The sequence below is a fragment of the Hyperolius riggenbachi genome, unplaced genomic scaffold, assembly GCF_040937935.1.
Source record: "Hyperolius riggenbachi isolate aHypRig1 unplaced genomic scaffold, aHypRig1.pri scaffold_133, whole genome shotgun sequence".
Taxonomy (NCBI): domain Eukaryota; kingdom Metazoa; phylum Chordata; class Amphibia; order Anura; family Hyperoliidae; genus Hyperolius; species Hyperolius riggenbachi.
In genome coordinates, this window is record NW_027152349.1 from 182,501 (window position 1) to 194,248 (window position 11,748).

The window sequence follows — 11,748 nt, forward strand, 5'->3', positions numbered from 1 at the left end:
CGTAAGAGAAAACTTCAATTGAAAAGGGGAGAACCCATGGGAAAGCGTCGGTTTTGGGCGAAGGCATGGCTGCAGGACCGAGACTCAATATCTGATGAGAACTTATTAAGAGAACTTCGTTTGTCAGCTCCAGAAGACTACAAAAATTATTTGCGTATGTCTGACTCCATTTTTCAAGAACTCTTGAGACAAGTCATACCCTTAATATCCAAACAGGACACATGGATGAGAAAAGCAATATCTGCTGAACAAAGGTTAATGGCCACGTTACGCTTTTTTGGCTACAGGGAGGTCATTGCAAGATCTAAAATTCAGCACAGGAATCTCACCTCAGGCACTTGGGCACGTCATTCCTGAGACCTGTTGTGCAATTATCCAATGTCTTAAAGGAGAGTATATAAAGGTATGTACACAAAAATGCAAAATGGTATAGTTAGTGAAAATTAAGCCAAACCGACAGGTTATATTCCACTCCATCTCCTCAAGGGGTATTTTCAGGGATGTGTGTGTTTTCCACTCCATTGCATTAACAGCACTTAAAGTGCCAAAATAGTTACATAGCAGGCTACTCATTTGCTTAAAAAAATTTTAAGAACACTTTGCAACTGTTAAGTCAATGCTGTTGTAAGCAACAAAAATTTAAGAGATTCAACCATGAGGAGATGTATATATAAAAAAAAAAAGTCTGTTGAGTCACATTGAAAGTACTGATTATTTGTAAAAATACTGGTCCTGTAATATAGCAAAAATATACACCTTGTCCACTATTTATGTGTGAGGCAAATAATGAATCAGGATGTAAAATGAAGATGCTCGATAATCATTATTTTTCACAGTTTGCTTTTATCAACTCATGGTCACTATATATTTTTCACAACATAAAGTAATCATTAAACTTTTCATTACAATTACATTGTTTGTAAACATAATCAGAATAAACATATTAGGCACATGTATGTAGAGAGATATTTTTTCACAATCCATACATACTTTATCAAATAATGTAGTAGGAATTTACATCATTCAAAAAAAAAAAAAATTATAACATTCATAAGTGTGTATACTGTGTTTGTTCAAGTGATTGTGTGTTTTCTATATGTGTGTATTGATACTGTTGTTGTAGCTCATAGTAATTGTATGATAGTTGTGTGTGGTTGCATTGGTGGTTGCATTGGTGGTTGCATTGGTGGTTGCATTGCTTGGTGCATTGATGGTGGTGTGGGTATAAATTGCGGGGCTTGTGTTTTAGTGTAAGTTGAAATCTGAGTGTTCCGTTGTCCTAATGCCCCTTTATATAATATGTCAGTTATATAAACTTCTGCAGCATGTCGCTGATCTGGTTCAAGTTTTTTTCATTTTTTTGGACACACCAACAGCGAATGCATCACATTCATCATCATTTTCTTTAAGTGCATTAATTGCCTGCTCAAGAGCCTCATCAAGTTTGTCTTCAGCTTCATTACTTGTCTTGTTCCTCTTTTGGGTCCTTCCCTGGTATGTAGGATTGGATGTCACAGAGCTGGTGTTCTGAGTAGCGCTTGTTCCTGGAATCTCCCCCATAGAGCTCATAGTTTGTGTATCACTTGTGTGTGGACTTTCCTAGGTACAAACAAAAAGATGAGATTATTAGAAAAGCTAATTTTTTTTTTTCCGTTACCAAGCAATCCTGCTTAGTGGATGGCTGTAGCTGAAGATTTTGAACAATTCTGGCACTTTCCAAACTGTGGTGGAGCATTAGATGGCAAACATATCCGGATAACCCCTCCCAAAGGAAGTGGCTCATATTACTTCAATTATAAGGGATTTCACAGCATTGTTTTGAGGGCTCTTGTAAACGCTTGTTATGAGTTTATTATGGTGGACATCGGAAAAAATGGAAGAATGTCTGATGGGGGTGTTACATAGTTACATAGTTACATAGTTATTTTGGTTGAAAAAAGACATACGTCCATCGAGTTCAACCAGTATAAAGTACAACACCAGCCTGCTCCCTCACATATCCCTGTTGATCCAGAGGAAGGTGAAAAAACCCTTACAAGGCATGGTCCAATTAGCCCCTAAAGGGAAAAATTCCTTCCCGACTCCAGATGGCAATCAGATAAAATCCCTGGATCAACATCATTAGGCATTACCTAGTAATTGTAGCCATGGATGTCTTTCAACTCAAGGAAAGCATCTAAGCCCCCTTTAAATGCAAGTATAGAGTTTGCCATAACGACTTCCTGTGGCAATGCATTCCACATCTTAATCACTCTTACTGTAAAGAACCCTTTCCTAAATAAATGGCTAAAACATTTTTCCTCCATGCGCAGATCATGTCCTCTAGTCCTTTGAGAAGGCCTAGGGACAAAAAGCTCATCCGCCAAGGTATTATATTGCCCTCTGATGTATTTATACATGTTAATTAGATCCCCTCTAAGGCGTCTTTTCTCTAGACTAAATAAACCCAGTTTATCTAACCTTTCTCGATAAGTGAGACCTTCCATCCCACGCATCAATTTTGTTGCTAGTCTCTGCACCTGCTCTAAAACTGCAATATCTTTTTTGTAATGTGGTGCCCAGAACTGAATTCCATATTCCAGATGTGGCCTTACTAGAGAGTTAATAGACAAGAGAGTGTGATAGACAACACTGTGTTTATGTCACAATTGAAAGCAAAGAAGCTTCATCTACCAAACAATTTAGAAACCAAGTGTGGATTAAATTATGTGTTTGTAGCAGATGAAGCATTTGCTTTACATCCCAACATTGTCAAACCATTTGCACAAAGGACTTTAGATAATGACAAGGCCATTTTTAACTTCCGCCTCTCTAGAGCAAGAAGGGTGGTTGAGAATGCATTTGGCATTTTAACCAACCGATTTAGAGTGCTCCATACTGCCATAAACCTGCGCATTAATAAGATTGACCTTGTGGTGTATGCATGCTGCATTCTGCATAACTTTTTACGTAGCAAGCAGCCACATCATTATATGCCCCCAAACAGTGTGGATCAGGAGGACCTTACCTCAGGGATTATTGTTCCAGGCGATTGGCGTTCACAAAACCCACCTCTTACCAACCTGCAGCCTTCTGTACCACGTAACACAACATTCAATGCCAAACTAAACAGAGATCAATACATGGCTTATTTCAAGGGGCCAGGATCAGTACCTTTCCAGTATAACAGGCCCATCATATTTCGTCATTAATGTTTGTTTATGAATCATTAAATATACATTGCTAATTATGTGTATACTTATAGAATAAACTTGATACAAATATTGTCAACACTAATTTGTACCTGGTCATCTGTTTCCCCTTCCACAATATCCTCATTTTGATCATTGATATTTCCCACGTTTGGTGAAGTACCACTGTTTGTAGATGCATCATTACTTTCTACATTGTCCATGTTGGTGAGTGTTTTTCTGCCCACCTCCTGGTCAATAGTAAATGTTAGCAAGTTATAATACCAAAGTCTCGGCTTGTAAACATCATCTGCAGAGGCACCCGATGTTTGAGAGTCTAAAACTTTATTTAGCTCCTTTTTAAACACTGTTCTAAGATTTTGTATTTTAGTTTTGACAAATTGCTGTGTTGCACGAGGGTTAATGCGTTTACACAACTAAATCAGACTTGCATAAGCTTGAGTCTTTTTGTGGCGCATTCTGTACTCAGGGGCTTTAATTTTCCACAAACAAGGGTGTGAGCAGTATAGTTCTATAAATTCCTGCAGGAAATCCCCATTGTAAAAAGCGTCAGATTCACCAAGAAACAGAACCAAGAATTAGACTAGTTATTTATGTGTATAATAAAATGAATGTACAAAATGATATTCATGAACAACTGTAGTCTATAAACATACCAACTAAAGCCTGATACATTTGAAAACCTATAATTAAAGGGAACCAGAGGACTGGGGAAAAAAAAAAAAAAAGGAAAAAGCTTTTATGCATACCCGGGTCATCCTCCAACCCCATAAGCCTGGATCGCTCCCACGCTGCCATCCTCCGCTTCCTGGATCGGCGGTACCGGGTCACGTTACTTCCGGCAGACACGGCCAATTGTCCGCATCACAGGGGCTCCCTCCATACTCGCACGCCTGCGGCTTCAAAGTAAGCAGCCGCATGCGTACTGGTTTGCTGGGAGCCCCTGTGAGGCGGAAAATTGGCCGTGAGCTGCCGCCGACTGGCCAGTCGGCCGAAACTACGGGACCCGGAACTGGCTGATACATGAAGGAGGACGGCGGCGTGGGAGCGATCCGTGCGTATGGGGCTGGAGGAAGCCCCAGGTATGTATACAATATTTTTCCTGCGGCCTTTGGTTCCCTTTAACTACACAAATGACTTACATATTGTGCCTTTACAATCTTTTTTCAAAAACACAATGTACCCATAAACTAAAGTCTGTTTACCATGATAGTGATAGGTAGTATGCAATAGTATAACTATACACAATACAATCTGGTAGACCTGCTGCTATAGTTGTCCACAGTACTGGCTGAACCACACAATAAGCAATCATGCAGCCATTTATCTAAAAAATTAATATAACACTGATCTGCTGCATGCTTGTTTAGGGTGTATGGCAGAAAGTATTTGAAGCAGAGGATGTGGAGGGAAGACCAACTTATGACGTATGATAAACAAAACGCAGGGCAGCCTAAATATCCTTCTCACTTCAAAAATCTGTTAAGCCACAATCGCAAAAATTTTTATTATCCAATGTAGCATGTAACACTTACAGGTAATGTAACACTTCACTCCCACAATGGCGGTGATTCACTAACACTAATAGCATGTATTAGCCAAGTTAAGAGGCCTTATCAGAGTAGCATAGTGAGCGATAACAACCCACAGGGGCTCAGGGCTGGACGAGCGAAGCTCTCGTCATTGGCAACTAGCAGGCATAAGTTTGTATGGGCTTAACTCAGATAAGGCATGCTATTTGTCTTAGTGACTCAAGAGCAATGTGTTAGAAAGACAAATAATTACTCCTTTGGAATACATGCAGGTTAACAAATACTAATTTGGCAACCAAACACAATAGATAATGTGTCTAGCAAGACAAACAATGTTTGTACTTCACCATCTCATCAATAATCAGAAACATGTATGTATTATGTTTAAATATAGGTCAAATTTCTACACATGCAACCATTTGTGAGCAAATTAAATGTTAAAGCGTTCTAACTAGTGTTGTACTTACACATGTTACTTTAAATACACCTTTTTGGTAGTTAATTCAACCTTATGCACATTCATTCAGATATCAATTCCATTTTTAAAAATGCAGATAGTCAATTGATAAAATCATAGTAGCTTATGCATACATATAACACCACATTTCTTCAAAAATAAGCCTTATGCAATAAATATAATGTTGTACTTACGGTCAGGTAACGAATGGTCAGGTAACGAACGGTCATTCGACCGCAAAGACGCCATTACAGGACTCACACGTAAACCTTAAACAATAAGATACACAAAAAACATCGCTATTAATATACTACCAATAAAAAAATAAAATAAAAAAAAGTTCTTAATACATGCACCAATTAAAACAAAAAAACTTTCATTCACAGTTCGTAATACATGCACACCACACACTACTTACCCAGGATCACACTTTCCAAACCCAATGTATGGAGAACGATCGGCACACAAAACCATCCACGCCACAACGATCTAAGAAAGACGAACGTTTAAATACGTTGAACGTTCGCGAGATCCCGTCACACCTTGCGTGAACTTCCGCTGATGTCATTTCCTTTACATGCGAACAGTCAACATGGCACACAGACAGGACTATTAGTAATGGACACAACACTGCACTCACACCAATAGTGTGTGCTAGAGCAAGGAATTGCAGTAGAAAAGGAGTAGAAAGCTCAAAAAGCAGCACCACACTATGTAAGGTATCAAAAATATCAATTACATTTTATTTCAATATGTTACTATCAGATAACAGAATAAAAACATCTAAAAACGACCATCCATAAACTTCCACTATAAATAAATAATCAATGACATGATGATATATGTAAACATCCAAGCATAAATATAGCTGACAATAGATCTGAGTCAGTGTGAGGTGCTCAATTAATGAGCACAGCAACACGCTAAGAACCCGGGTTCAATACCTCCTGATGCTAGTGCAAAACATCAATGTGAATAATAAAAGTGCATACGTGCAAACAATCAAAAATCATATGGAAATACCTTAATTGTTCATAGGAGAGGACATATGCTATAAATAACAAGTAGTAGTAAAGTGCGAAGTGAGCAGTAACAGACAGGGTAAAGCATATAGAGATGTATGTCAGGGGGTATACTTAGCCGGTAATGAGTGACCCAGAAAAAGTGGAAGCAGGGAAGGGAGCCCTCGGTGGACTACTCCACCGGTTTCGCGGCCGTCACGCCGCTTTTTCAACGAGTGCGAGGGATCTCCATACCAAACCAGCGCGTAGCGCTGTTTAAGTATCGGAATGGAGACAGTCACGTGTGCGCGCCGCTCGGCGCGTCACAGGTGACGTCAGTGGGGCAGAGGACACGGACGGAAGCCCAGGAGAGTCGGAGCGTGCCACACTGGAGCGCATATGAAGAAAGTAAGTATGTAAGGGGAAAAGGGCAGCGCAAAAGAACGAATAAAAGAGGTGCAGCAGTAGAATGTATGAATAAAGAGTAGAGCATCAAAGATCATAGAAAGACAGATCAAACCATAGCCATACAGATATATTTCATATCAATAATGCAAATACAAAATCGCTCTCAAAAGCCCCTGTATATTCAATATATATCACTAACCTACTATGCATCATTTCCCCAAATGTATACACAATTTAAAGAAACAGTACTAAATTATAAAACACATTTTCTCCATCCGCAGATGGAGATATCTACACATAATACAATTATGAAAACAGCATACTAGAGGATACACACAGGGTCCATACTATTAAAGTCCACATGTCTGTATCTTCTTCCAGGATGACACAGCGACGTAAAAGATAGAAAAACGCGACGAAAAAACGATGCCTGAAAAAGTCCAAAGTTGCACATCACTCAAAGACTCCATAGGTCCACATAAATCCATAGAAATCCATGGGAGTTCAAGATATTGATCTTCGTCCAGAATAGCGACGCACAGTATGTCCAGAATCGCGACGCAAACACATTATTTGGCGAAGTCCAGGGTACAACAAAACAGAGAGACTCCATAGATCCATGATAGTCCAGGACCACATAAGGAGATTAACTGGTGTCAAACACAAATAGCACAACCTTAAAGACAATCTGCAATACAAAAGGACATGTAATGAGTATATTAATGAATAAAGCCTGAATAATCGATATCTTCATTAAGGCCCAGTGGGCACAATGACTCCAAACAATATATCCACCTAGCTTCTTTCTGCAGCAATCTGGCCACAATGTCACCCCGCCTATTGGTGGTTCTAATATATTCGAGACCATATACTCTCATTTGGCTATATGAGCCTGCACGACACTCCAAAAAATGAGCAGCAACTGAAGTCAACTTGTTCCCTTCTCTGCGATCTCGTTCAGCTAGTCTAATTTTGGACATGTGTTGTACTCTAACTTTAAGTGCATTTTTTGTCTGGCCAACATACAATTTAGGACAACTGCACTCTAGGGCATAAATAACACCCTGAGTGCGGCAGTTAATGTATTGGTTAAGCCTGTACCTTCTTGATTGAGAAACATTGTTAATTTCAGATCGACCACTCATATAAGGGCATACATTACAGGCTCCGCAGGGATAACTGCCATATACCCCAGCACCGATAGTACGTCCCCTACTTGCAGAGAAATGACTGGAACAAAGCTTGTCCCTGAGGGTGGGGCATCTCTTGGCAGTAATAGAGGGGTGCAAGGATATGCAACCCCTCAAATCAGGGTCTGACTGCAATATGGGCCAAGTATTCCTCAGAGCCCCATAAATCTCCTTCCAACCATTATTAAATACAGTGCTGAGTCTCACCAGATTATCTCTCCTCCGAGGTCTCGTATTGATGAGCTCTGTCCGATTCTTGTTTCTGGCGATGTAAAAGGCCTGCTTGACTATTCTTTTTGGACAACCAGGATCCAGAAACCTCTGTTTTAAATCTGCCGCTTGTCTGTAAAAATCAGAGTCGTTAGTGCAAATTCGCCTTAATCTCAGAAATTGACTGGTAGGAATATTGTTAAGAGATTTATTGTGTGCACTTTTATAGTGTAATAGACTATTTACCGCAGTCGGTTTTCTATATAAATCAGAGCTTAAAGTGCCATCCTCCTGAATGTGAATCGATACTGTTTCTTTCAATTGTGTATACATTTGGGGAAATGATGCATAGTAGGTTAGTGATATATATTGAATATACAGGGGCTTTTGAGAGCGATTTTGTATTTGCATTATTGATATGAAATATATCTGTATGGCTATGGTTTGATCTGTCTTTCTATGATCTTTGATGCTCTACTCTTTATTCATACATTCTACTGCTGCACCTCTTTTATTCGTTCTTTTGCGCTGCCCTTTTCCCCTTACATACTTACTTTCTTCATATGCGCTCCAGTGTGGCACGCTCCGACTCTCCTGGGCTTCCGTCCGTGTCCTCTGCCCCACTGACGTCACCTGTGACGCGCCGAGCGGCGCGCACACGTGACTGTCTCCATTCCGATACTTAAACAGCGCTACGCGCTGGTTTGGTATGGAGATCCCTCGCACTCGTTGAAAAAGCGGCGTGACGGCCGCGAAACCGGTGGAGTAGTCCACCGAGGGCTCCCTTCCCTGCTTCCACTTTTTCTGGGTCACTCATTACCGGCTAAGTATACCCCCTGACATACATCTCTATATGCTTTACCCTGTCTGTTACTGCTCACTTCGCACTTTACTACTACTTGTTATTTATAGCATATGTCCTCTCCTATGGACAATTAAGGTTTTTCCATATGATTTTTGATTGTTTGCACGTATGCACTTTTATTATTCACATTGATGTTTTGCACTAGCATCAGGAGGTATTGAACCCGGGTTTTTAGAGTGTTGCTGTGCTCATTAATTGAGCACCTCACACTGACTCAGATCTATTGTCAGCTATATTTATGCTTGGATGTTTACATATATCATCATCATGTCATTGATTATTTATTTATAGTGGAAGTTTATGGATGGCCGTTTTTATTCTGTTATCGGATAGTAACATATTGAAATAAAATGTAATTGATATTTTTGATACCTTACATAGTGTGGTGCTGCTTTTTGAGCTTTCTACTCCTTTTCTACACAGACAGGACTATGAGAGGGCTCAGGAAATGTCCAAACCAGAAATGGTAGAGATGGTGCGTATTTTGGACAAATACGACTATGATGGCAGGCTGAGGGTGTATCCTACGCCCATTGAGCGCAAGCATAATATAATGATGCATGTAATCCGGAGTTTGGAGAGAGAATATGGAGTCAGAAGGAGGAAGGATCAGCTTCAAAAAATGCTGGTCAGACCTAAAAAATATAGAAGGAGATTTCTTTGATGAGATTTGCCTAATGATCGAAAGGAGAAGTAAGTAATATCTTAATAATGTGTAATGTGTTGAACAAACCCACGCATTCACACAATTAGTAGTTATCTAACATTTCTAATCTCATTCTTAAACATTTCATATACACAGTTTCATATACTTTGTTAGTTTTTTACTTTTACAAAGGCACACTGTATACACTGTGCATTCAGGATACATGTTATTAAAGTATGTGGTTACAGCTGCATGTTAAAGGGAACCAGAGGCTCCACAAAAAATATCCAATACATACCTGTGGCTTCCTCCAGCCTTATACGCACGGATCGCTCCCACGCCGCCGTCCTCCGCTTCCTGGATCTGCCGGCACCGGGTCCCGTCGCTTCCGAGGGACGCAGCCAATTGTCCGCATGAGCAGGGGCTCCCTCCATACCCTTACGCGTGCGGCTGCGCAGTATGCAGCCGCACGCGTAAGCAGGCCTGTGGAGTCGGAGTTGGGGCAATTTTGGGTACCTGGAGTTGGAGTCGGAGTCGTAATTTCATAAACTGAGGAGTCGGAGTTGGATTTAGAAGATTGTTGTACCGACTCCACAGCCCTGCACGTAAGGGTATGTCGGGAGCCCCTGTGATGCGGACAATTGGACGCGTGCTGCCGCAGACTGGCCGACTGGCCTAAACTATGGGACCCGGTATTGCCGGATCCAGGAAGCGGAGGACGGCGGCGTGGGAGCAATCCATACATATGGGGCTGGAGGAAGCCACAGGTATGTATCGAATATTTTTTCAGGACCCTCTGGTTCCCTTTAAGTACTATACAAATTGTTTGCATGTAAACGCAGAAAAAACCATTGCATATAAAGTGCTTTGGATAAATGTAGGTACATGACAGACATGTTTCCAATTATTTTTTATACCCAAATTAACCACTTTGAAAGCATGACTTAATGTAACATACACAAACAGTAATTATTATTGCTTTATGGTTACAGCAAATCAAGCCTACTTAGACAATCATTACACAACATGTACAGTATGTAACTGGTATAAACATTAAGATAATTAACTTTTACACAATGTTTTGTATTTTTTCTGCAATTACATTTACAGACCAAAAACAAAAGAGAAGACAAGAGTTGCAACATCAAGCGCCCCCTGATGACAGCCTGCAGGAGGAGATTGAGGCCCCTGATGGCAGCCTGCAGGAGGAGAGGTGGGCCCTGATGACAGCCTGCAGGAGGAGAGGCAGGCCCCTGACGAGAGCCTGCAGGAGGAGAGGCAGGCCCCTGACGAGAGCCTGCAGGAGGAGAGGCAGGCCCCTGACGAGAGCCTGCAGGAGGAGAGGCAGGCCCCTGACGAGAGCCTGCAGGAGGAGAGGCAGGCCCCTGACGAGAGCCTGCAGGAGGAGAGGCAGGCCCCTGACGAGAGCCTGCAGGAGGAGAGGCAGGCCCCTGACGAGAGCCTGCAGGAGGAGAGGCAGGCCCCTGATGAGAGCCTGCAGGAGGAGAGGCAGGCCACTGAATCTAGTGTTGGACGATGAAGCCACAACTGTGGAAGGTATATCATGTTTGTAACAAGTAAACACGAACACCTATAAAACGATTCTAATTTTTATATTCATATCCTTCACAGACCTTGAAGCCAATTCAGAAGACCTGAATCAGCACATATATGCCCCAGAACAGTCCAGCATTGGTGAGTTTCAAAAACTGATAACTAATATTTCAGATTGTTATGACATATATACTATGTTCAACAGTTTACACACAAAAAATACATAAAGGATTACACTCCATACAAAGCGATCGCTGATAGACCTTTTAGAATGCAATACTTTGACATTTTCATAAAAGCTGCTTGAAGGTGCTCTGTATGTGACATATATTGTTGATAGCCACATAGATTATAAAAGATAATTTATGTACAAATGTTATACTATATTTTCTAACAGACATGGAAGACACTATTATGATCAGAGGACCCTCAGGACAAACAAACACTTCACAGGAAATGTGTACATGTGGGCGCACAAGTTTAGGTAACTTATTAATGATATCCATAACTACTTTATAAGACTGCATAACATGATAATGTGTGGGCTGTTGGTTACATGAAATGCAGCCAACCAAACAAACTTTGAATTTTGCCAAATTTAAAATGACTCACTGTACATGTTTTAGAGGTAGTGTTGGGCGAACATCTGGATGTTCGGGTTCGGTGTGGTTCGGCTGAACATGCCCCTGATGTT